Source organism: Mycteria americana, chromosome 5, assembly GCF_035582795.1.
Source record: "Mycteria americana isolate JAX WOST 10 ecotype Jacksonville Zoo and Gardens chromosome 5, USCA_MyAme_1.0, whole genome shotgun sequence".
Taxonomy (NCBI): Eukaryota; Metazoa; Chordata; class Aves; order Ciconiiformes; family Ciconiidae; genus Mycteria; species Mycteria americana.
In genome coordinates, this window is record NC_134369.1 from 12,531,901 (window position 1) to 12,559,682 (window position 27,782).

Below are 27,782 nucleotides of genomic sequence, written 5' to 3' on the forward strand. Positions count from 1 at the left end.
GAGGATCCAAGGGAAGCCTTCCTCCCCCGCGCCGCGGCAACCCCTTTCGCTTCGGAGGCTTCAAGACACAAGTTGCCCTGTCGCATGTCTCCTCGCCGGCATGGGAGGGAGCTACCCGAGGCGCGCCGCGCCGGCCCGCCCCGGCCCCGGCCCACCTCAGCCCGCCTGAGCTCGCCTCAGCTGCGGGGTGGCCGGCGCGGGGCGCCCCGTGAGTGCCGCCTTCGCAAGCGCTTATTTCAAAACTCCTCCTCAAAAAGCCCCTTAAGGTAGAAAACTTTGGTTCGAGACCAGAACGTCGTGAGGCTGGTGCAAAGGTGACACCCGATAAGTAAGTTTGCTGACGATGTAACCCTATCAGAAGTGTTTTCAACAGTGTCCGTCCTTCAGTGTAGTGACACGGTTCAGGTGCTCGTATATATTAAAAAATAAAATAAAATAAACTTACCGGGTAAAGAGCCCAAGACAAATAATTGAAGGTCAAAACAAGCATGACTCAGCAGGAATGAGGATCTTAATATGTAAAATAATTTGACCTTATTTTGAGAGATTCCAGGCCCTGAAGCTGAAAGGTTAGGGACATTTATGGTAAGTTTGGGTTACAATACTTGGAGTCTAATCTGAAGACATTTAAATACAAAAATATCTTTACAGTGCAGGGAAGCACTGGGAATGTAGTGACTGAAGAACAAGGTCCTTTATGTAAAAAGACAAGCAGGGTAAAGGTAGAATTCCCAAAACACGTGAGGTATCAGGTAGTTCTGTGGCAAATGTGCTGCCCCCCCCCCCATTTTCTCCCAGCTTGGTAAATGAGGAAGTGCTCCATCCATAAACCTAAGGGGGTTTTGGCTTCACAAATTCCTTTACTTCACACCGCTGGTGAAGAAATGGAAGTGAAATAAAGTAGGTGACCATACAAAGTTTGGGTTGCAAAGAAGAGTTGCAAAAGTTTGCAAAGTCTTGAGTTGCAAAGAAGGCCAGATATTTTGACTTTTATACTAATATCAACAGAATCACCTTCATGTGCTCATAAAAAAGCTAGGAATTATGGCCACATCTGTTGTATGAGACGTACCAATCCAAAGCATTTGAAAATGAGTCAGCCATCCAAAATCATAAAAAAATTATTTTAAAATAATAATAATACTAAAAGAAATAGACATTGTTTCTTAGCTTGGCAAAAAGGCTTATGCTGCATGTGCATGTTTCTCCCACAGTATCTCTGAATGTCTTCATCAGCTGCCAGGCTACACCCAGACAAGCCATCTGCCACCCAGGAAACTACATACTGTAAGTGTCTGTAAGTCTGACTCACGGCTACCCTGCCCACATGATATATGAGTAAAGGACACCTGTTGCTGCTGGCCATTCAGTACACCTGTTGATTGCTGATCTGTTAGTCCTGCTTCCTTTCTCCTGTTCCCCATGTCCTTCTCCCAGCCACCTGCCTGAACTTGCCCAAACTTGCCTGCTTCCCATCACAGGGTTCGCCTGGCAGTTTGGGCTCCTTAGTGGCCCTCTGATCATAATTGTGCCCTGCCTGCTGGACTCAGGTATCCCATGGCTTCTTGGATTCTTCTTCTCAGCTTGGCAAATGGGTCTTGCCTCCACACTTGATTTAATCTCTCTTCTAACTATGTGACGCAAAAGCCTGGAAGAGTTCCCTCTTGTGCTATCGCAGGCTTTCTACCAACCACAATGGAAGAATAACAGTCTCAAAGATAAATGAGTTTCTACAGTTTTCTTTCATGGAAACAGGCAGCTCTGTATGCCCCAAGTTAAGAAAGCGTTGCAGTGTGAGTTCACATTTTATGAAGGCCAGAGAATTCACACAGAAGGGAGACCTTAAAAATGCCTTAACAAAGAAAAAGCTTCTATGAGCACTGAAGTACAAATCCATAAGGACATAGGACACTTGTTCTAAGTGACCAAGACTATTTAAATGAGCTTTCCTTTTGTAACAAGTTGGAAAGCTTCAAAGGCAAACTGAGATCATAACTTACTAAATGCATCTACAGTAATTGAAGCATTAAGAAAATACTATTGCAAGATGTGTAATAACGTCAGGATGGATTGTAAGAATACAGTAATGGCAATAATTAACAAGAAAATACTTCAAGTCCTCTCACATTTTGCAGAAGCAATTACCATGATCAGTTATTTTACAAACTGTGTTCAGAACACACATTTGACTAGTGGGTCCAGTTTCACGTCCCATCTCTGCTCTCATAATGAACAATTCACGTATGTCTTTGGGAAATGGAAGTAACACTAAGCTGACAACAATGAAATAGCATATTTTCAACAGTAGATGCTGTTGTACACTTCCATTAGCACCTGCAAAACATATAGCATTAAACTTTGCATCCAGACTTAGAACACCCCAGTGATGCCAGTCAACACCTTGTTAAACACTTGCCATCTGGCCCATGAAGGAGTCTTTCTACCAGTCCAGTTTGTGGGTAGATTATACTTTTATACACCGTATTGAAAGTAGTGCAAGTGTCTCCAGAGTTATTTTAAATATTCTAATTCCTATTGTAAAATGTCAGTACTTTCTGAAGCCATCTGGGTTTTGGTTCACTTCTTTTGTGTAGCAAGCAGTAGTTCTCTCAGGTAAATTTTGCACTGTGTAAAAATGTATTTCTTTTTATCTTTTTAATCTTATTATACAAGAAAAAGTTATCCCTTTCCTTTTACCACAAAGTTACAACTGATTGCATTTCTTTATATTATTTTTTAAATTCTATATTTCTGTTACGCCTTCAACTTGCTTTAAGCCCTACTTTGGAGATTATTCTTTTGGTGAGAGTAGTAAACTCATGATTATTCCAGTGTACATGGTATTTGGACTGCTCTTTCGCAGTCAGTCTATTTTAACAAAAGGAAATGCAATAAAAGTCTTAAAGATTTGCTTGCATGTCAACATCTACTGAGGAATGGAATAAAATAAAGAAAACCCTAATTATACATCTCTATTATTAATACTTATTTTTAGAAACAGACAAATCTTGTCTGGGAGATGATTAAAGCTGGAATGCATATTCATCAAAATTAGGAAATGGTCTCTCATTCTCACCTGAAATTGATTCAGTTGCTAAAACATACTGCTTTCATTTGAACAGTGCCTTAAAAGCCAATGGATTTTGAATTCATTTTTTAAAATAGATTAATATTACTGACTTTGATATTGATAACAACAAAACAACTAGTGGATCAAATGAAATATTTCTATCTATAATGTACCCATTAGTGGCATCCAAGCAATATTAGACCTAGTGATCGCTTTTCTGATCTTCAGTCAGTTCAGTTAATGATGTGCTCGGCACACATGCATTTACTTACTGAAGAGTAACTGATATTCCAACAGCAAAAAAACCACAGTTAAATAATCTCCAAAAGCTGGAGAGGAGGTATGTGCCAAATGTGAAACATAATTAAATCGCATTATCAAATACTCTCTACTAGAAAGGAAGAATGATTCCACTTTTTAAACAAAACAATAGATGAAAATTGTAACCATTCAAGAAGGGAGAAAACTATTCCACTGAGTGATTGAAATGATACAAAGCAAATCATATCAGTCTGTTCTATAAAGTCAGCAAATCAAAAAGCATCATCTTCCTTATCCACTGCTTTTCCAAAAGCTTGTAGAAATTAATTGGCCATCTGAATATTCAGTCCTGATTTGAATTAGTCCTAGTTAAGAACTCTTGATACAGATGATTGGGTCTTTCGCAGTATTGAGTTAAAGTAGAATTTGTAAATCTAAAAGTTTGGTTCCTACTCTAAATATAAGCAGCAATTTTTTCTATGTTTTGGAGACTGCTCAAGGCCATTCCAGAAAGTGTGCAAGAGGGGCAGCAAGGAGGAGAAACTTTGATTAAACCAATTTTTTCTAAACTCCATCTTAGATAGTTGTGGTGTTCAGAATATGTACATACAAGGTACAACTATGCTTATATAAAATGCAAAGTATGTTGAAAATTACTTGCACTGACATTAGAACTGACAGTAGGTTTGGAATTCTGTTTCTTGGTTTTTTCAGTTAAATGACATTCTCCTTTCTGAAAGGATACCTCCAAGTAGAATTGTCCTGTAGTGTATTATTATAAAATAAAATACATATAGTATGCAAATATAAATATGGCTGTTTAAAAACTGAAATGGAAGTGGCAACTATAGAAATAACAAAAGGATGTGACTGTTCAGTCACTGCTTTAAAAATAAACTAGGAAAGTATCTGTACAGTCCTAATAATCTGAGTCTGAAATAACATAACAGAAGTTTTCCATGAGTTTGTAAGTGGAATATACTGTAATACTTTGTTGCACAAGAAAGGTTTACAAGCAAGATGGGACACTTTGGTGTGTTTGGAATTGTGGGCTGTTATTTGGATATTTGGAAAGCTTTTTTTCCAACCAGTTGGCAAATTCTTTGCTGGCATCTACTAACTGCCTTGCTTTGTTACAACAGCCATGTAAAAATGCTAGTTTAAAACCAGTTTATCTCAAACCTGCTTAGCTTGGACTTTGCAAGTACTTACCCTTGATGGAAGACTGCCTTGCTCTGACATTATACATAATTTATCTGAAATTCTGGAACTGTTCTAAGAAGGAGAGATCTGACTGTATTAGACAAACCTGTATGTGGAGCTGAAAGACCTTTAATCTGATTTATAAAAAGAAGAATTTTGTGAAAGTTGCATTTCATATCTGTTATGTGATGTGCAGATGAAATAGTTTTTAACCACCGCTCTGATGTGCAATGCTGTTTTACTCAGCTTTGTTTTAAGAGGAATTTTATTTGCTCAGAATGCACATAAAATAAAATATTCAACAAGTAACAGTCTAATAAATTAGACACTGCCAGTGCATGATAAATAATGAAACACTGTAATTACAGCTCACAAGGGGAACTCTGTGATCTATTTTGCAAACCCCTAAAATAACGAATATTCTGAATTATTTGATTTCTGCAAAAATCCATACTGGAATCTAAACTGTATGTTTAGAATTGGATTACATATTATGTTTGCAGTGGAAAAGCAAATAGTTCCGTTAAGTGATACTCAGTTCTGCATTTGTATTGCTGTTAGATGACCATTAAGGCTTTTGTGATGATCTGTGAAAAGGGTTTGCATCTGGATTATTTGGCCCTCAAGTCAGAAGTTTCATTCCCAAGTAACAGATATCTGTGTGATGCAGGTGGAGCACATAACTGCCCAGAAACTGGGAAATGCAAGATATAGTTTAGTCATAACCTTACACAAATGTTACTTAGCCTTCAATAAACTCAGGGCTAGGTGTTGCTGTACTGCGGTCTTCCCTGTCCCCAGAATATCTGCCGCTTTCTCTTTGTTTTACAAGTGTATTTTCCAAGTCTCTCCTTTTACAAGCATGAGTGAAACTCTTTAACCTCCAAAGCCGGGAGTCCATTTATGCATGGGGATTCCTAGTGGCCATTTACAGCCTAAATAAACCTTCTCTGTATTGCCTGTGTAGTGCTAAGCAGCCACAGTTGGCAAGAAATCCAACGCCAAATGTTCTTATTTTCATGTAGAAACTTAAACTTTCACCTGGGGGGAATTGCTTTACTATTTTTATCCAACCTGCCTGAGTAAAAAATGCTATAGCTAGGCCTATGCTTACACGCAAAATGACTTAGAAAGCCTCTGTCTTCTTTCCATAAAGCTCATCTAAAATATTAGGTATGGGAATGTACAGCTTGTGAAATTTCCCGTCATTTTTTTCTACCCTACAGACAGTGAGAAAATAACATGTTTTATTTTTCGTAACCGCAGTTTGCCAAGCGGGCGATGTCCGCCTGCCGCTGTCAAACACCAGGCCGCACCCCGCGTTCTGCTTCCCTCTCCCCTGGGCAGGGCCGAGGGCCGGGTCTGCGGCACCACTGGCTGCGTGGGCTGTGGGGGCAGCTGGCCTGGGGCCACGCCGGCGTTATGTGAACAGCAGTTACGCAAGGAATGCAAATTTCACCTTGCCTAACCGTTCGTTCCTATCAGAGCCTTCTTTATTTGTGCCATTAGTGCATATAAATTAAAAGGAGGGAAAAGCAGTGTTTGCATTATTAGAGAGATGTGTCTCTCTGGTTGCAAAGTGACTTGCTGCTGTGGTACTTTTCACTCACGCAATTTTGTGAAACTCCAGTCTCTTCCTTAACCTGGAGGAAATTCCCTTCTATTCAAAAAAACAGCACACATAACTAAGTCGTATTTGTGCCCTTTTCTGGGGGTCTAAGAAAGACGTCAGTGGATCATAGTTATTGCACAGAGTGAACTTAATCCAACATGGACAAAGGGAAATCAAGTTCTGTGTATCTCAAGCTTTATGTTTCAGCTGCTGCCATGATCAGAGGACCCGCTTCCAATGTCTGTTTGCAAAGATAGATTTCCAAGTCACTTAAGTGCCATCAGGGCTAGACAAAAGAGCCCTGTAGCTCAGTACTCTGTTTCTAGCAGATATTAAGAGAGATCCCAGAGATGGTGGGCCTTGTTTCTGTTCCCTTGTCCTCTTGTGTGCAGGCAGAGCATCATCAGGTCATGTACGCTTGGGATACTTTCATGGAGTAGTAGACACTGTCAGGGCTTCTGTGCTTGATGCCTCACTCAATTCCCTCAATATGAGTTTTTGATCCTGCAACTCTTACTTACCTTTCCTTTTTGATTTAGTGCCCTGCTAAGTTGGGGGGAGTGGTGGTGGTGGTATGTGGTTTGTTTGGGGTTTGTTGGTTGGTTGGTTGGTTTTATGTTGGGTTTTTTTCCCCCTTTCCTTTAGCCTTTTTTCTCCCTGGAAAGGCCTTGAATTCCAAGGATTGGTGTACAGGGATGCTTTACTCAGGGTTTTGCTCTGGTTCTCTACTTACCCATTTTTGACCATACACCTTCATACCCCTTTTCCTTTTTCATTTGTTGCTAATGCCCAGCCAGCCCTGTAAGGAAAATCCAGTATGAACAGAAACATTAGGTAGTTAGATGGTGTCAAAGGCAGAGCAATCCTTTTCCTGTTGTGCCTCACCTGTATTGCTTTATAGTCTTTATGAACTGGAGGTGGAATCTGGACTATCCTAACTGATTGTCATCAGTCAGTGAACATCTTCCAAGAATGAGTCCAGTTCCATTTTTAACTGTGTCTATTTTGGTGTCCACACATCCTATGGTAGTGAGCTTGTTCTACAGCTTCATTGTGCACTGTGAGCCAGGGGCATGTGAGCCGGCTTTGATCCAAAAATTGTATGACCAGATATAGCACAGGTCTTTGAGCTCTTAGCTTTTGCTGTTTAAGACTACAGCCAGTGTAAGCTCATGTCTGCGCCCAGTATACTGCAAAGACATCCTCTAACTGATACTTAGAGAGGTCACAGCAATGCACTATTGAGCCAAAGGAATGTGTCATAGACTACCACACTCAGGCATATTGTGCTACCATGGAAGCACAAAGGATCTGTGGGGAGGGTCTCTGTATGTAATAAACTTTTTGATAGATCATGCAGCTGAAAAGAAGTAATTTCCAGAGGGAGTAGCTCAAATGCAGACAAATCTCTTTTGAGACTCAAGCAGCCAATAGAGACTGGAGCAGATGAAAGAAGGTATGAAATGAAAGGTGGCCTGCAACCTTTCAAATTCAAACAGCAGTCAGCTGTTCGAATGGCTTATACCTATCATCTCCTGTACGATCCAATGGGCATAAGCAGAGTCTTATGCCAGAGAAACAGCCAGTCTTCTCAGATCTAGACAGAAGCAGAAGAAAATAAGAGCCGTGAAACTCATTGCCTGGCTTCCCTAATAATTAGTTTCTGAATTTTGACAACCTTTTGTTTACAAAACAGAAATATCAGAGGAATGTAGAACTTAAATTAGTAGATATTTAGAAAAGAAACCATCACATTGATAATTCTTCAACTTTGTTTTTTTACTTCAATTTAGTCTTTCTTCAAAACTCAGATTTTGTTATTATTTCATATAAATGAAATATATGAATCAAATTATTCCTATGATATTAAATTATTCAAAAGAAATTAAATCAAATAAATGAAATATGAAACTGTTATATATATGCTACCCCAAAACAATGGGGAAAGGTAAATTTGCCGTATGCAAACATTCATTTAGTAATCTGTTACTGAAACTGGATATTTGGTAAAAGAGCAAGAGTAAACTTCACATACATTCTATCTCTTTGCTTTTCCAGATATGCTTTAACAGTTCATAATGTACTGAATCTGTTCATACAAAATATAGCTGTTGTTGATTGCCAAAATACTCTGCGAGGACTACTCTAGTGATGAATTCTACAGGTGAAAATTGTGCACCAGCAAAGAACAAAAAAGTTTTAAAGGCGTAACTATTACGGCCATGTCCGGGGTGATAGTTGCAAGGTTGCTAAGAAAAAAAATGTATCCATTTCTTTTCTGTCGTGAGGAAGTATGCTAATTGTGGCTAGACTACAGAAGAAAAGATTGTAGATCTGCAACACCTCTTAAAGACATATAAAATGTTTTCACAGTCCCAAATGAAATTAGTCATTAATTTTGCTGATTGATAATGTGGAATCAGTTTTCCACCAATTTAAGGCTGGCTGGGGTCCCTTGTTCTGAAAAGAAGCTATCTGACTGCCAGTCAGCCCGGCCAGCTCTGGGATGATCACTTTGGAAGAATAGAATCCAAGGATAATCCCTTGGGACAATTTTTCAGCATTTTGCAGTGTTGTGGGAAGGAAGGGGCGCTTACATGACTTAGGGATCCATAGCTGCCTTAGCGGTGCCTTGAGTTACTTGTAACCAGCTCAAGACAAAAAGGATAGACTTTTTCTTGTGCCACACCAGTGCAAAGTGGTTCAAGAATTGGAAGAGCGTATCAACAGCTTAAAACCACTTTTGCCAACTTTCTCCATGCATGGGACCAGAATCCATAGCCTTCATTCTCCCATCCTTAGTCACCACACAGGCATCCTGTGGGCACAATTAACTGTGAAAATTTGGTAAAACGCAGGGGAGAAACTGGAAGCCAATGCCTTTTTGTCCCTTGCGCTGGCTATCAGTTCCAAGCTGGTCAAAGGCTGAAGACAATTCTTTTTTCTTTGCTTTTTTTAAAGTAGTATCTATGTTTCCTTGTGATCATTCACAATAGAGGCTCTTCTAGAAAAAGCTACATAGTCCATAATGACTGTCAATGGAGCACAACTCTCTGAATCGTATCTACTTTTCAAAACTCGTGCAGGCTTGGAAATGCTGTACTTAAAAAAGCCAACAGAGCCACCTAGTGTTTAAAATAAAAATGTACAATTTCGTGTGTTTTGGACTTCTGTGTGCAAGAGCACGATTTAGGTGCTATCTCAACGGTCAGAGAGGGAAAACAGCTCATACTCTTTCATATTAATCCCTGACAGTTCTTGTTTCTTACAAACTGTACGGTTATTGGTGCTAGAATTAACAGTGTTAAAATTGTACGTGGAGGTTTCTATTACTTCACTAGAGACACCCAAGACTGGTCAAAAAGTTTTCTCTGATATTTAGCCTCAGCCACTTTCATATTTTCATTTTTAGTTATACATTTTCATTAATTTCTTTTTGGCATTTAAACCCTTCAGATACCTGTGCTGCTTCGCTGCCTGCTGCTTCAGGGTGTATACTTAATCAGTTGTTTTCTGTAGTGTGGCCTTCCTTCTGTGAACTGTCTTTTTGACAGTCTGGCATATCAAACTTGATGCAGTGCTCTGGAGCTGGTCAGAAAGCTGGGAAGAGGCCACATTGCAGGTTTCTTACTTTTTTCCTCAAAATACTGCAACAAGCTTAAAGTTAACTGTTAAGGGGCTGTTATCTCCCTTCCTGGTAATGAGCATGCATGCATGCATGCACGCAACAAGACGTGCACACAATTTACACTGATTTTTTCCTCATCATTTCTCATGGTGAGTGCAGATATAATTGCTCAACAGTTGTTATCCACAGTCATTTCCCTTATTACATATTCACATTGTCATTTTCTGCCTCTGTGGATAACTTCTAGGGAAAAAACCCCATGATTTTTATAGTTATTGTCTAAATAGTTGGGCTGACTTTCTTCTCCTAATGTAACCTAAGAAGGTGAGCGCAAATAAATTAATGACTGCTCAACAAACAGGCAAAACAGAATTTTGCTGCCCTATGGAGAAAAGACTGGGGTCGAAGCAGAGCCGGGACCATGACTGAGCCAACCTAACAGCTTCTGCTGCCATGGGAGATGTAGGAGAGAGGACAAAAGGATTCACACCAGGCAGAGGCACTGATGTCTCTGAGACAAACCACATCTTCCCAGGTCCATGTCAGAAGTCGTTGTCCCATAATCATTCTCCTTGTGTTTTTCTGTTTTTTTTTCTTTTTCTGACCAAGTCTGGTCTAATAGTATGGTTTTCTTGGGCAGCATGCAGTGATTCATTTAAATCCTAATGTCCATTTAGCAATCTAGCATATGTGTAATTCAAAGGTAGGCCAGGCTTTGGGCATGGGAACTTAACTGACCTAACTTTAGATGTTGAAAGATAGTTGTCTAAATCTAAGCTGGTGTTCTAAGATTCTTTATAGTCCATGAGAAGAAGCAACCACTATCAAAAAAATGGTTTCTTTTGATCTCCACATAGGTGCCAAAGAATGCTGGAGTCAATCATTCTCAAGAGTTGAATCCCACGTGGCCAACAGTAACTACTAATGATCAGTTGCTTACCAGGAATCTCAGAGTGGGGCAGAATTATATTAGTTATTTTGGAAGCTACTTCTGGATGGCCATCTTAGACAGGAGGGACTGTGTAATAAGAATGCTGTCCTTTAAAGGAATCACTTATCAGCTGTACTCCTTTTAGTAATCACCCAGTGTGCTCAAGAAAGGAAACTGAGTGAGTCTTGTGCTTTATAAACCTATTTTGCTTATTATTGGTGGTTCTTCTGTCCACTATACATTTAAAGTTTTTAAAAACAGTTAGAGTTTCTTCAGTGGTAATATTGCCAAAAGCCAAAATTAAGGTTCTGATAATATCAAAATGCATTACTGCTGTATTCTGTTTACTGAAGCCCTTCAAAGGGACTATCATATTATCACTATGACCTCAAAAAAATGTTAGTCTTGTTTAATCGTTAGAACAAAGAGCTGGAGGCCAGAAAGATCATAATACAACAATTAGGGACAGAGAAGAGCCAACAATGTGGTTCACAGAAAACAGAGACAAGAAAAGACCTATCTGAGCCTGCGGAGGGTTTCCATTTTCCCTAGCTGATGTACTGCACAAGCCCATGATGTATCCAGTTTCTCCACAATTTAAGTTTACATTAAAGTAGGTCATGTGCCAAGCCATCCTGTTTACAAAAGATTTTGTCTGCAGGAGGAAACTGACTGATAGAGCTCTCATGGCATAAGCTATTTCTGAGCTATTCTAAAAGCTGCAACTAGTTATTTCAGAGCAACTATTGTGGAATAGCTTATGCTTCAGTGGTTACACCCATCACTTTCCCTGGAGAGAAAAACATCCATTACGATATTCTAAACATGAACTCATTGTAAACTTTTGCAGCATTTTCTTCAGGACTCTACAAATAGGCAACTTGAAATAATATTCTGAATTATGTTAGTTGTCTTTGAACAGTTAACTCTAAAATCTAATGTCATGACTTGGAATGCTTAGCAAAACTTTTTGAGTGGAGGCAATTAGAATTAAGCATGAGAAGAAAGAGGAATTTTCACAGGGAGGAAAACTCCAAGGGAAGCAAGAAAAAGACAGAAAAGGGGACTGAAAGGGAATGAATAGCAGCAAAAGGAAAACTGTAAAGAACATCAATGTGCAGAAATAACAGTGAAAGTCAAGATGGGAATGTTTCCTCAACAGAGAAACAGTCATGGTAGTCAGCCTGAGTTAACTACCACAGTACAAAAGGATAGTTTATCCCCTTGATCTTAATGCCAGTACCCCACTGATATCACTGTGCATCTTGCTGTAGATTAAGTGTATCATATAGTCCTAAATTTAGACAAGCAGTCATTAAACATGGAATTTGGCCTTCTCTGCAGAATGACTTTGCACATCCCTCCCCAAGGTCCCAATGCCAAGACAATATTTTCTCCATTGCATGCCCGTGTTTGTTCTGCCAGCCTTTTCATTACTTGCTTCATTTACTCACAGTATGTCAAAGCCCGACTCTGTGACATTTCAGTCTGAGTATCTTTTAAAAGAACTGGTTTTTCTATCTGTTTTGAACAGTACAAAGCAACCTGCTGTTTGTTTCCCTCCCTGTGGCAGACGCTTCTGTCTTTCTAGCAGACTTAAATACTGTGATAGATTGAAGGAAAAGTATGTTGTTTCCACATGTATGGCATGAGCTGTTGAGCACAAGAAATGACAAGGACCCATGCTGTGCAACGAGACCCAATAAGGACACAATAGGGAAGCAGAGCCACCTCTATCAGACCTGCCCTGAGATACTGTCTGAGATGGTGTGCCCCTAGTCTGTCAGCTTCCGACACAATTCATGGATGGGTTTTGCACATCCTTGAAGGATCAGGAGCTAAAGTTTATGGGGCCTGATGAGATCCACCTGAGAGTACTGAAGGAACTGGCAGAAGTGCTCACCAAGCCCCTTTCCATCATTTACCAGCAGTCCTGGCTAACTGGGGAGGTTCCAGTTGACTGGAGATTAGCGAATGTGACACCCATCTACAAAAAGGGCCGGAAGGAGGACCCGGGGAACTACAGGCCTGTCAGCCTGACCTCGGTACCAGGGAAGCTGATGGAGCAGATCATCCTGAGTGCCATCACACGGCATACAGAGGATAACCAAGGGATCAAGCCTAGCCAGCATGGGTTCAGGAAAGGCAGGTCCTGCTTGACCAACCTGATCTCCCTCTACAACAAGGTGACCCGCCTAGTAGATGAGGGAAAGGCTGTGGATGTTGTCTATCTAGACCTCAGTAAAGCCTTTGACATGGTTTCCCACAGCATTCTCCTGGAGAAACTGGCTGCTCCTGGCTTGGATGGGTGTACTCTTCGCTGGGTAAAGAACTGGCTGGATGGCTGGGCCCAAAGAGTGGTGGTGAATGGAGTTTGCTCCAGTTGGCGGCCAGTCACAAGCGGTGTTCCCCAGGGCTCTGTGTTGGGGCCAGTTCTGTTTAATATCTTTATCAATGATCTGGACGAGGGGATCGAGTGCACCCTCAGTAAGTTTGCAGACAACACCAAGTTGTGCAGGAGTGTTGATCTGCTGGAGGGTAGGAAGGCTCTACAGAGGGACCTGGACAGGCTGGATTGATGGGCCGAGGTCAATTGTATGAGGTTCAACAAGGCTAAGTGCAAGGTCCTACACTTGGGCCACAGCAACCCCATGCAACGCTACAGGCTTGGGGAAGAGTGGCTGGAAAGCTGCCTGGCAGAAAAGGACCTGGGGGTGTTGGTTGACAGCCACCTGAATATGAGCCAGCAGCGTGCCCAGGTGGCCAAAAAAGCCAATGGCATCCTGGCTTGTATCAGAAATAGTGTGGCCAGCAGGACTAGGGAGGTGATCATGCCCCTGTACTCGGCACTGGTGAGGCCGCACCTCGAATACTGTGTTCAGTTTTGGGCCCCCCACTACAAGAGAGACATTGAGGTGCTGGAGCGTGTCCAAAGAAGGGCAGTGAAGCTGGTGAAGGGTCTGGAGCACAAGTCTGATGAGGAGCGGCTGAGGGAGCTGGGACTGTTTAGCCTGGAGAAAAGGAGGCTGAGGGGAGACCTTATCGCTCTCTACAGCTACCTGAAAGGAGGTTGTAGGGAGGTGGGGGTCGGTCTCTTCTCCCAGGTAACAAGTGATAGGACGAGAGGAAATGGCCTCAAGTTGCGCCAGGGGAGGTTTAGACTGGATATGAGGAAATTTTACTTCACTGAAAGGGTTATCAAGCATTGGAACAGGCTGCCCAGGGAAATGGTTGAGTTGCCATCCCTGGAAGTATTTAAAAGATGTTTGGATGAGGTGCTTAGGGACATGGTGTAGTGGTGGTCTTGGTAGTGTTAGGTTTACAGTTGGACTCGATGATCTTAAAGGTCTTTTCCAACCTATGCGATTCTGTGATTCTGTGATTCTGTAAAGTGATTTTACAGAAGTGTTGCTTCTTTTATTTTCATAATTCAGGAGCTGATAAAAGATTACCTTGATCAAAAAATATAATCAATTGTAGTTGTGATAATTGAGGGAATGTTATCTATGTAATGGAAACTTTTGCCTGTTTTTTAATGTTTAGGTGTGTTTTTAATGCCTGTGTATGAATGTGTATCCATATTTGCTAAGAAAGCCTTTCTATCTGAGATTAGGAATAAAAGGGAGTCCTTTGTTTTAAATCTTACAGTTTGACCAAACAATTAGTCAAGGAGGTCAGATGAACCTTTTACTCCAAATGTTTCTGCAGGGGAATGAAACTTCAAAAAAACCCAAAGAAGCCAGGTGCTATAAATGAGTCTATAAAGTGGAAAAGGCTCAAGCACATAAAAGTACTAGAGAAAGAAATGGAAGGATTTTATATAGGATGGAACTGAAAACATGGGACAGGAGATCTGAGTTAGCTGCAGGAATTGAGATCTGAGGAATTGAGATGGACAGGAGAGACTCTGGCTGGAGCTTTCAGAGGAGGGTTCTAGATAACTCCAGATAATATGGTATCTACTTGTAACAAGTGATTTAGGATGTGTCAAGAAAATACACATTGTATTTCTTGGGTTATCTACATGAAGAGCAGTAATGTTTTAAAAGTACATGCAGTGTGTGTTATAGTGTGTATACCTTCCACCTTAGGTACTTCCTAAGGTGTAAAATATAATTCCAACTATAGTTTTGCAGAGTGCATTGGGGTTCTCTTGGGATTCTGAAAACTGGAGACAGATCAGTTGTTTGGTCTATTTCTGTGAAGGGGGAGGAGAGAACCTGTGTCCAGGAAATGCATGTACCGTGGAGGCTGATGGAAGAGGTAATGCTGTAGCCTACTAAGAAAAGCTTAGTGCTACAAGTAGAATGAAATCCAGCACAGCAGTTTGGGGAGCATATATTGGTGCCATTTGAACAGATCTAGGGACCAAGGGTGAGTAGATGAGTTCACAAATAATTTCTCTGTGAGAAGTTATCAGGGACATAAGCGCTCTTTAATATTGTAGAAAGAGGGAAAAATGAGAACCAAGGGCAGTAAGGTGAAGCCAGCAAATTCAGATGAGAAGTTAGGCATGCTTTTGAACAGTGTGTATGATTAATCAGTGTAGGGAAACTTGTTGATTATTTTCCTCTTGATGTTCTCACTTCAAAGCAGTGTACTTTTGTGGAAGCAATACTTCAGGTGAACAGAGTTGTGGATCTCAATATAGTAATAAATGGATAAAATGTAATGGCCTTGACAAACAGGACTCAAAGAGATCTATTGGTTCATCCTGGCCTTAAGTTCTCTGAATCTGTGAAATTTCTTAGACAGCTTTGACTTCCTCATCCTAGATTTCATATTGCTTCTTTCTGCATTCAGTTTAATGTTTTAAATTCATGCCTGAAGGCCAGAGGCACTTTTTTTGTTGCTGTTTAAACACTAACTGGAGGCTGAAAACTTTTCTGTTTGTCCAAATCTGGAAAAATGTGGAATGATTATATTACCAAAGGGAGAGAGGAAAAAAAGAAGAAGAAGGAATACTGTGTACCCAACAAAACAGAGGCAAGAATGCAGGAATGTAAATGTGTTACAGGCTGTTATTAGGATTTTGGATGCAGAAATAAAACTTAGAAAAGACTGAAGGGTTGAAAAGGCATAATACGATCCAATATATTTAGACTAGAACTTGCCTTCCCTAGATTGCTAAGGTGACAGGAAAAAATTTTGAAAAGAAGGTAATCATATTTGTTTTAAGTCTGGCAGTTTCCACTGAAATGCCTGTCTCTCTATAATAGTTTTTTTGAAGAAAGTGCCTTGGGGAATTACTAGAAAAATGAGCTTTATCCAGTGTTCATGGCCATCTGAACTACCCACCCATCCAGTATAAATGTGTTCTGGCAAAACAAGTGTTTGTGTTGCCATGGCCTTTCCCATGATGTTATTTTCTTAAGCAAAAGCATTTTTCTAGCTGAGATCTTAACAAGGACACAGGCAGGGTGCCATGATTCAGTCCCTGAAGAGAAAAATAATTATTTGGAGGGAATGGTGAAGGAAAGAGATGGTCTCAGAGGGGGTAGAACAGAAGACTTGGGTATCTGGTGGCTCTTTTGCCGAACAGAAGCAGTGATCCCTTCACAAATCACTACAGTTCTGTGGGAGAGTAGTGCAGCCTCCACCAGCTCTGCAGAAACTCTGGTAGGCCTAGTGCTAAGATTCTCCTGTAGCATCCTCAGTATAGGGAAAATCTCAAAAACAGCAGCTCAATTGTTATTTGCTGAGCAAATCATGCGCCTCAGATACAAGTTTCCTCAAATCAGGTCACAGGGCCCTGTGCTGTGCACAGGTCCAGGGACTCTACACAAAAATACATCCCCAAGGTCTATGTGGATCCATGTGATATATCTGCAAGATTTGAACTGTTCTATATACTGCTTTTTTTTTTCTTCCTTTGCCCTGCAAAATCACTTAGGGAAAGTCCTGCCTAAGGGTTTCAGATTGGTTTCTATCCTCCAGTGAATACTCCTGCAAGTGAAAATGATTGTGAATTTTACATTGTTTACTGACTTATACTCTGGTTTTAGAATAATGTCAAAGTGTTTTATCATAAAAACTAGTCAGCTGGTCACATAAGCATTGAACATTATTATTGAAGATTTGAAGATTATTATATAGTTATTATACATCACAGCGACTAAAGCAAAACTAGCAGGTGCTTACATAAAGTGCATAAGAACAAGGCAGGTATTGAGTCACCCTTTCCCTGCATATCTTCCCAAATTCCAGTAATCATCAGTTTGTGAGGTGGAGGTCATATCCAAATCCTTCTGCTTCCCTTCCACCAGGGGCCACAAATTCCTTTCTGAAGAAATAAAAGACAAAAAAAAGAATAGCAGGACCAAAGGCTGGGGCTTAGCTCTCACAGGGTTTCAGTGAGATTTGGGCATTTTCCTTCAGCTCCTGTGAGACAACTCTTCTCTCTCAAACTGCTTTCATACTCACGTAGCTCCGTGAATCACCGCAGAACATTGATCTCACCAGAGAAAGTAAAGGGAATAAGGTTCACGAATGCTAAATGTAGGTCCAAATCCAGTTAAGTATCTATTCATAAGAGAGAACACGTTACAAAAAAACCCAAGTAATGAAAAATAAGAATAGAATAGGCCTCTTGGGTCATCTTATCCCCTCCAAATTAATTTTCTTCATAACGCAAACCACATCATGACATGGTGAGCAGTACCCCTTCTGTTTGAAGCAATGCAGTCCACATCTCACTGATACCTGAACGCAACACCATTTTAGCAAATACCTCAATTACAGAACTAAGGCAAAACAAACAAAGCAACATGTAACATTTTATTTAGCTTTAAATAAAACTAATTAGGTGGAAACTAAGAGAGCAAATAGCATTTGATAGAAATAACAGAATATGCTAGAACTTTACTCCAAAAAAATGTGTAATGTGTTCCCGTAACTGCTGAGACCCATTCAGTCTCATGCTCCTGCACTGAAATTACTTTTAGAAATCCCAGGAACAGAGCCCTAACTCAGTCTTCTGGGAAACAATTCCTCAGCCTACCACCTCACAATAAGTTCTTCCTGCTCAACTCAACATTTACCTGCCATCTCATTGATCTTGTTGAAGTATCTTCAATAGCTCTTACTTGGCGTCTTTCATATTCATACCCACTGGAAAAAATCACAAGATATCTAATTTAAAGCTAAAAATCCACAGAAAGGAGAACTTGAGCTAAATCCAGCTTACTTTATGCAAGTAATTCCAATGAGATTAAAAGGCGATTTAGGGAGGGAAGCAAACTTACACCATTACGTAACACCAGTTACATCTTTGATTTTTTCTTAATATGACCTTTTGAAAATTCTATTAGAAAGAGAATTCCAAATTAAAATTGAATCAATTAAGTCTCTTGCTCTTGCAATTCAGGAGGGACGTGTCTGATGCATGAGGCAATACTGCAACTGCATATTGTGGGATGTATCTGACTCATGGTCTTAAGTGGATTTAGTTGTCACAGTGTGATGTAAGGAGTTTGCAAGCTCCATTCAGCAAGAAGAGGGTTGACCTGGATAATGATCCTGGAGCAGAGGGAAAGGGAATGGCAGAGGACGCAGAGGATGCAGAGGATGACAAGGCTGCCAGGAGAGCAGCAAGAATCACTCAGAACATAACATCACTTAGAGGGAGGCATTTCTAAGTTGATGGTGACAAAAGTTCAGAGATGTGGGGGAACCAAGAGAGATCTAGAGGCTGGGGATAGGACTATAAACTGAGTTACTAGTGTTCATCTGCTGTCACAAACAGTGACAGTAATTTATAGGTGTACCTCAGTTGTCAGAATTCCCCCAGGTTGCTTGTGAAAACGCTTGAGAGATGGCCTATTCACATGCATTGCCTCTCTTGCTGTTTACAGTCCCTAGAGCAGAAAGTGCTTAATGGAGGTAGTGTTCTCTACTTCAGCTACAGATGGGTGTCTTAGTGAGAGCTGCTTCTGGTTTTATCTTTGAAAGGATCAGTCTTCAGACTGATCTGCTGATGAGCGGAGACTCAACAGAGACTGCTGATGGAGCGAATATGTATTTAATTCAGCCATTCCTACTATTAAAGCCCCATGGCTGGGTTGGGCCAGACCATGTGGAATGGCATTGGGAGTGGCTACAGTCACTTTCATTGCCTCTGTCTGCCAATGTGAGTAAGCCTCCTTTGAATGTGATCGTGGAACATTAATTCCCATGACTTAAATATCTGAATAGAAAAAGATTAAGATACATTTGTAAGTGATGGGAAAATTAAGCTAAATTAACCTCACGAACAATGAAAGCTTATAAAATAGTCCACCTTCAACAAAATGCTGAAGAACACAATGTAATTACAATTTAGTTCCAAGTATGTACTTTTTTGTTATGAAAATTAATAGTACATTTAATTAATATGGAATTATTGGGAATGACATGCTTTACTGAAGAAATAATGATTAATTCCTGAAAATTAGAGACAAGTTTTGTGGTTCCTATGATAAAATGTTTTTAGCTGGCTAACATATGAAGGCATTTAGAATTGTCCCAGTTTCTTTAATGGTAAATAATGAAAATAATAATTCTCATGAAATACTTTAAAATTATTCTGACATAACTTGCAGGGAACTTACTGGGCTTGTATTAAGTTGGAATGTTAATCAAGCACACATATTGCCTAATCTTAAAACAAATAGAAATCAGCAGGTATTTTATAACTTTGCAGTATGTTATGTACTTCCCAATATGCATGTGGGATCAATCAGACCCCCAGTTCTCTTCATATTTCCAAATAAGCTATGTGGTTCTAAATTTTGATTAAACAGAGATCCAGAACCTCATTTATTGTGTAAATGAACAGTAAGAAAGATAACTCTTCTGTTTAGGACTTGAGGATGGGCAGTGGGAGATGTGGGTTCTAATCGCCAACCTGCCTTATTAATCATGCAAAAGCTAAGAACCAACAATTTCTTTGATGTCTTGATGGTTTGTGAGTCAATTAATTAGCTGTATTTTAAGGTCTACTATCATGGCCCTACATGGATATGTAAGTGAGCATAAAGTGTCCCCTTTATTTCTCTATTGAGCTTAATCCTACGGATAAGAGAGGTAAAGCAGGCTCTGCAGAACTACAAAGGAGGCTTTGGTTCACTTTCCCCAATCATTTGCTGAGATCATTGCACTAAAGAGACTTCAGTTTCATCTGATGCAAGACTGGAGCAGTTTCCTTAGTTTGGGGACATGGACAACTCCATGCTACTACTTTGTTCAGGGCAGATTACAATGTGATGATCCAGTCCTAATTGTGGAGGGGGTTTCCATCATTAAATAAACTAAGGCTTAACAAAATGTAAAAACTAGATTTAGTCTAATGATAAAACCTTATTTATAGATGGATACCTTTAGGTTATGTGGTTAAAATTTTGCAAACCTTCTTTATAAAAAGCTTAAACCAATTTTGGCCTAGTTTGTGTTTACATTCAGATACTGATGTAAGCTGAATTGCAATAGTGCAGTTGTATAACTCTTATGTTTTAGATGAGAATGATCTGGTAATGTATTTCACTTTGAATTAGCAATTGAATAGCATAAGTTCAACATTTGTCCACTGCTTTTTACATGCCAATGCCAATTTATGTTGTAAATAGCCTAAGAATAACTGTCACCATTGGTCTATCACAGAGAGGTATTACTCATATCCCAAGTCTTTGGAGGAATTAAGTCCTCTGTTGAAATTCATAAACAATATGCTGTTAATTTCTTGTCCAGAAATGAAGACAGCTGATGCACCCAACAGTGACATAGTGGGACTCAGCACAGTGGAACTCAGCTTGGAAGTGGAGGCCTTCCCAGTGTCTATGACTTGCTTCTTCCAAAAATTCTCATCTCTACTGCAGGGACAGTTGAACTGCATGCAAAAATGCTCCCAAATCACCACATTCTATAATGTAAGCAGAACCAATCCAGATTTTGCAGTGGAACGGTTTAGAAATGGCTGGACGGTTTATTCCATTTCCCTGTTGTGGGAAGCAAAGAACGATCATAAAGATAGGCAGCTGAAGGCCACCATCAGTTAAATCTGCCTATGTTTGTGAGTCAACACCTTCACATATTAGAGGGGGCAAATACGAAACTTTAAAGGAACATACTAACCTTTATCATGGCAACTGGCAATCACTTGTCTGCAGCAAATCAATATAGGTAACCAAACATTTGGTTGTATGTTGAACATTGCCTCCAAAATTTTAAAGGGCCAGAGAACTGGCAAACCTATCTGTATTGGGTCTGGCTGGGATGAAGTTAATTTTCCCCATAGCAGCCCTCATAGTGCTGTGCTTTGTATTTATAGCTAGAAAGGCGTTGATAACACACCAGTGTTTTGGTTACTGCTCCCACAGCATCAAGGCTGTCTCTCCACGATCCCCCCTCATCCCCAAAGGCCGGTAGGCTGAGGGTGGGCAAGATCTTGGGAGGGGACATAGCCAGGACAGCTGACCCAAACTGACCAAAGGAATATTCCATACCATCTGACATCTGATCAGCAATAAAAGCTAAGAGAAAGCGGGGGGCGGGCATTCATTAGTACAATATTTGTCTTCTGGAGCAAATGCATACTGAAGCCCTAAGTCCCCGGGAAGTGGCTGGACATCACCTGCTGATGGGAAGTAGAGAATAAATCTTTTCATTTTCCTTTGCTTCGACATGCAGTCTTTGCTTTTGCTTTATTAAACTGCCTTTATCTTGACCCATGAGTTCTTTTCCGTCTTATTTTCTTTCCCCTGTCCTGCTGAGGAGGGGAGTCATGGGGTGGCTTGGTGGGCACCTGGCACCCAGCCAAAGCTCAACCCACCACAGTCTTGGCACCCAATGCGGGGCACGAGACAACAGCAGTTATGTATTAAGTGTGCTATAGCTATAGTAGTTATGAAGTGGCAAGCTTCTGTGCAGGTCATGGAGCTTGCTGGCTGTACTGCTTATGTCTTTATTTTGCTGAGCTTGGGAACATGTTAGTACAAACAATGGCTATGTGCTTTGCCCTGGCATTGATGGCCTTGCCATGCTGGGGGAGCTGTCTTGTGGAGAGGATGAGGGAATACATCTCCCTCTTCCTACCCAGGATTGATGTGGATGGTTTTATCATGCAAGTTCCCAAGGTCCTTGTTCACCCTTACATGAGCTGTTTAATACTACTAATTAACACTGTTAGTATATTATCGGGTTTGTGGAAGCTGGTGTCATCCTGGTGTAAGAGAAGACCACTTCTGGGTGAGGCCATACTGAAATATGCACTGTGGCAGCTGGTCCCTGGGTGTCAGGGTGTGTGGAAGGATTTGGGCAGGTTCCTAGGGTGGTTATCACCTCCCATAGGCTGGGATTTTACACCTGAACAGGCAAGTAACCCTGGCAAACTGATGCGCCACCTGATAGAAGGGTGCCTTGCCTACCCCAATGAAAACCAGCAGCTTCTAGCACTGTGCTGGGGCTTGGCCTGTGCCTACCGAGCCACAGTTCAGTACTATCAGAGGACTGTGGTTAAGGCAGGCACCCAAACCACCTCTGAGAACACCTTGACTGAGACCAGGGTGCAAACTACATCTGAGGACATGATAGTAGAGATAGGGACCCAAACTGCATCTGCGGACACCATGGTTGAGATAGGGACCCAAATAACAACAACTACTGTAATTGCCCCAGAAGTGAATCTCACCCCACAGTGGACAAGGAGGTCAAAGGGTCCATATCATCGATTAGTAAGGGAGGAGGAAGAAGAGGAAGGGTTTGATCAAGAAGCTGGTCCTTCGGCAAAGAAACTGGAGGAAGGAGTGAGAGAATTCAGACAGGAAGCAGAAACTACTTGGTCCGTGACCTCATCAGAACTTCGAGACGTGCGGAAAGATTACAGCTGCCAGCCAGGTGAGCGGATTGCTGCCTGGCTGCTCCGATGCTGGGATAGCGGGGCCAACAGTCAGCAATTGGAAGGTAAGGAAGCCAAACAGCTGGGATCCCTTGCTAGAAACGGAGGAATTGAGAGAGGAATTGGAAAAGAGGCAGCAATTTGCAGTCTCTGGAGATGGCTCCTCTCAAGTGTGAGGGCAAGATATCCATTCAAGGAAGATCTTGTGAATTACCCAGGAAAGTGGACTACTGTGGATGAAGACATCCGGTACCTGAGAGAATTAATAGTGCTGGAAGTCATCTACAGTGATCTAGACAATGACAAGGTCTCCAAAGATCCAGAGGATGTCCTGTGCACACAGGCCATGTGGAGGAAGGTGATTCAAAGTGCCCCAGCATCATATTCTAACAGCTTGGCAACAATGTATTGCCCAGATATGGATACACTAACTGTGGAGAGAGCATCTTCTTGGCTCCAAAACTCTGAAGAAAATCTCTGTCCCTCCTCATCCCTATGGGCCAGTGCCTTGGCTGTCAGGCATGTCCCCAGAAGTCAGTCTCCTCCTGCCCTGGTCAGAGGGAAAGGAACCCCCAGGCGCATGCCACATGGCGCACTCTGGTTCTTCCTGCATGACCAGGGGAGGACATGAGAGAGTGAGATGGTGAACCCAGCTTTAAGCTGGAAGCCTTTGTATGCGAACTGAGAGGGAAGACAGCTGTTAAGAATGGGCCGCCCAAGAAGGCTGTCAGCTTAGTTTGCTGTAGAGACACAAGAAGGCGATCAGCAATCTCCTAGACATAGAAAGACTGAGATCACCTCCTTTGATCCTGATGAGGGGACTTCTGGTCTGGCACTGAAAGGGTCAGACAGTGAATACTCTGACCAGGAACAGGAATAGAGGGTCCCTGCCTTTGGCCAGGAGGAGGAAAGGGATGACCGGATATACTGGACTGCGTGGATTCGATGGCCTGGCACATCAGACCCATGGAAGTATAAAGCTTTGGTAGACACTGGTGCACAGTGTTTGCTGGTGCCAACAGGGTATAGGGGCACAGAACCCATCTGGATGTCTGGAGTGACAAAGGGATGACAAGAATTGTCTGTATTGGAGGCAGAGGTGAGCTTAACGGGGGACAAGTGGCAAAAGCACCCCATTGTGACGGGTCCAGAGGGCCCTTGTATCCTTGGCATAGACTACTTCAGGAGAGGGTACTTCAAGGACCCAAAGGGTACCAATGGGATTTTGCTGTAGCCACTGTGAACACAGAGATCAGACAGCTGTCCTCCCTGCCTGGTCTCTCGGAAGATCCCTTCATTGTGGGATTGCTGCAAGTTGAAGAACAGCAGGTGCCAACTGCTACCAGGATGGTGCACCAACGGCAATATCGCACGAACCGAGACTCCCTGGCTCCCATCCATGAGCTGATTCATCAATTGGAGAGCCAAGGAGTGATCAGCAAGACTCATTCACCTTTTAATAGTCCCATATGACCCTCCAAAAGTCTAATGGAGGGTGGAGGTTAACAGTAGATTATCATGGCCTGAATGAAGTCAAACCACCACTGAGTGCTGCTGTACCAGACATCTTAGAGCTCCAATATGAACTGGAGTCAAAGGCAGACAAGTGGTATGCTACAGCTGACACTGCCAATGTGTTTTTTTCAATTCCTTTGGCAGCAGAATACAGGCCACAGTTTGCTTTCACGTGGAGGGGTGTCCAATACACCCAGAATTGACTGCCCCAGTGGTGGAAGCACAGCCCTACCATTTGTCATGGACTAGTCCAAACTGCACTGGAAAAGGGTGATGCCCCTGAACAGCTACAATAAATTGATTACATCATCATGTGGGGCAACAAGGCAGAAGAAGTGTTTGAGAAGGGAAAAAGAGTGATTCAGAATCTTCTGAAAGCTGGTTTCACCATAAAAAGAAGCAAGCTCAAGGGACCTGCACAGGAGATCCAGTTCTTGGGAATAAAATGGCGGGATGGATGCCATCATGTCCCTGTGGATGTGATCAACAAGACAGCAACTATGTCTCCACCAGCTAACAAGAAGGAAACACAAGCTTTCCTAGGCCTTATGGGATTCTGGAGAATGCATATTCCAGGTTATAGTCAGTTTGCGAGCCCTCTCTAACTAATAACCTGAAAGAAGAACTATTTTGAGTGGAGCCTTGAGCAACAACAAGCCTTTGAGCAGATCAAACAGGAGATAGCTTGTGTGGTAGCTCTTGAGCCTGTCCAGACAGGACAGCTGTGCAAAATGTACTCTACATTGCAGCTGGGGAGCATGGTCTCACCTGGAGCCTCTGGCGGAAAACATCAGGAGAAACCTGAGGTCGACCATTAGGATTTTGGAGCCAGGGGTATCGAGGATCAGAAGCCCGCTACATCCCAACTGAAAAAGAGATACTAGCAGCATGTGAGGGGATTTGAGCCACTTCAGAAGTTGTTGGTACGGAAGCATATCTCCTCTTGGCACCATGATTGCCCGTGCTACACTGGATGTTCAAAGGAAACATCCCCTCTACACATCACGCAACCAGCCCTACCTGGAGTAAGTGGGTAGCACTGATCATGCAACAAGCTCAACTAGGAAAACCCAACCGCCTAGGAATCCTGGAAGAGATCATGGACTGGCCAGAAGGCAGACATTTTGGAGCATTGCCTGAGGAGGTGGCTCATGCCCAAGAGGCACCACTATATAATGAGTTATCAGAAGATGGAAGGCATCATGCTTTGTTTACTGATGGATCCTGTTGTATTGTAGGAAACCATCGGAAGTGGAAAGCTGCTGTATGGAGTCCCCACATGACAAGTCGTTAATGCCACTGAAGGAGAAGGTGAGTCAAGTCAGTTTCTAGAATTGAAAGCCATCCAACTAGCCCTAGAGACTGCTGAATAAGAAAAGTGGCCAGTACTCTATACTGACTCCTGGATGGTGGCTAATGCCCTAAGGGGGTGGCTACAGCAGTGGAAGAAGACCAATTGGCAGCACAGGGGTGAACCCATCTGAGCTGCTGCATTGCGGCAGGACATCGCTGCCTGGGTAGAAAACATCACTCTAAAGGTACATCATGTAGATGTTCACATTCCCAAAAGCCATGCCAGTGAAGAACATTGAAGCAATGAACAGGTAGACAAGGCTGTCAAAGTTGAAGTAGCTAAGGTGGACCTGGACTGGGAGCGTAAGGGTGAGCTATTTGTAGCTCAATGGGCCCACAAAACATTGGGACATCTAGGGAGGGATGAAACATACAGATGGGCTCGTGATCAAGGGGTGGAGCTGACCATGGAGGCCATCACACAGGTCACTCATGAATGTGAAACATGTGCCGCAATCAAGCAAGCCACACAAGTAAAGTCGCCCTGGAATACAAGGGCAGGGGCTGGGTTTTCAATATGGCGAGGCCTGGCAAATTGACTATATTGGACCACTACCACCAACATGCCAAGGCAAGCACTACACACTCACCATGGTGGAAGCAACTACTGGTTGGCTAGAAACATACCCTGTAAACCATGCCACTGCCCAAAACAACATCTTAGGCCTTGAAAAGCAAATTGTGTGGCAACGTGGTATCCCAGAAAGAATTGAATCAGACAGTGGGACTCATTTCCAAAATAACCTCATAAACTCCTGGGCAAAGAAACACAGCACTGAGTGGGTGTATCACATCCCCTATCACCCACAAGCCTCTGGAAAGATTGAGAGATATAATGGACTGTTAAAGACTATGTTGAGAGCGTTGGGCAATGGGGCATGGAAGCACTGGGATGTAAATTTAGCAGAAGCCACTTGGCTGGTTAACACCAGAGGACCTGCTAACCATCCTGGTCCTGCCCAAACAAAATTCCTACACGCTGTGGGAGGAGATAAGGTCCCTGTAGTGCACATAGGGAAGTGGTGGGGGAAGGTGGTATGGATTGCTCCTCCCTTGGGAAAAGGCAAAACCATTCGTGGGACTGTTTTTGCTCAAGGACCTGGGTGTACTTGGTGGGTAATACGGAATGATGGAGAGACCTGGTGTGTGCCCCAAGGAGATTTAACCTTAGGGGAAAAGTAATCTGTGATGCGAGTTGTATGTTGTAGGAAGTAGTATAGCAGGAATTACCTGAACTGATGAAGAGTGAGCTTCGCAAGGAACCAAGCAAGTGCAATGATGACCCAAAACAAGCCGGTGTTGGTGCCCAGCAATTGAACATGCTGCTTCTCCAGTCCTGAGCACTCATCTTGACAGATGGGGCCCAAGTCATAGCCTGTTCTTATGAACATTTGAAGGAGTGGAGCAAGCCCATGGAATGGGAGAATAATACCTATCTGTTAGAGGACAAGGGATAGTAGTTAATCAGCATGTATAAATCTGTATGTTGGATATAAAGATAGTTTAAGTATGTAGTATAAGTTGTAAATGTTGGTAAGAAGGGATTTCAGTAATGAGAATTAAATGGGATGGTTAGAAGATATATATATGTATTAAATTATGTGGGACCCAAGCATGACACAAATGGTGTGGAATAAGGGGTGGGGATTGTATTGGGTCTGGCTGGGATGAAGTTAATTTTCCCCATAGCAGCCCTCATACTGCTGTGCTTTGTATTTATAGCTAGAAAAGTGTTGATAACACACCAGTGTTTTGGTTACTGCTCCCACAGCATCAAGGCTGTCTCTCCACGATCCCCCCTCACCCCCAAAGGCTGGTAGGGTAGGGGTGAGCAAGATCTTGGGAGGGGACATAGCCAGGACAGCTGATCCAAACTGACCAAAGGAATATTCCATACCATCTGACATCTGCTCAGCAATAAAAGCTAAGAGAAAGCAGGGGGCGGGCATTCATTAGTACAATATTTGTCTTCTGGAGCAAATGCATACTGAAGCCCTAGTCCCCGGGAAGTGGCTGGACATCACCTGCTGATGGGAAGTAGAGAATAAATCTTTTCATTTTCCTTTGCTTCAACATGCAGTCTTTGCTTTTGCTTTATTAAACTGCCTTTATCTTGACCCATGAGTTCTTTTCCATCTTATTTTCTCCCCCCCTGTCCTGCTGAGGAGGAGAGTGATAGGGTAGCTTGGTGGACACCTGGTGGCCAGCCAAAGTCAACCCACTGCACTATCGGACAGATTTTATGGAAATGTTGTGATGAACTTCATTTAAGTTGGATGCATTTTTATCCCTGTGAAGATCGTGACATGGCCAAGAAATGGAAGTGTATTCTTGTCCAAA

General features: G+C 42.1%; 1 long non-coding RNA gene across 1 annotated transcript; it reads left to right on the top strand.

Moving 5' to 3' along the window:
- Window positions 1-196: 196 nt before the first annotated feature.
- On the top strand, window positions 197-21,265 carry LOC142410145 (uncharacterized). Its single transcript, XR_012775845.1, has 3 exons — window positions 197-328; window positions 1,215-1,287; window positions 20,429-21,265. It is a non-coding gene; the product is annotated as an uncharacterized LOC142410145 (long non-coding RNA).
- Window positions 21,266-27,782: the final 6,517 nt, after the last annotated feature.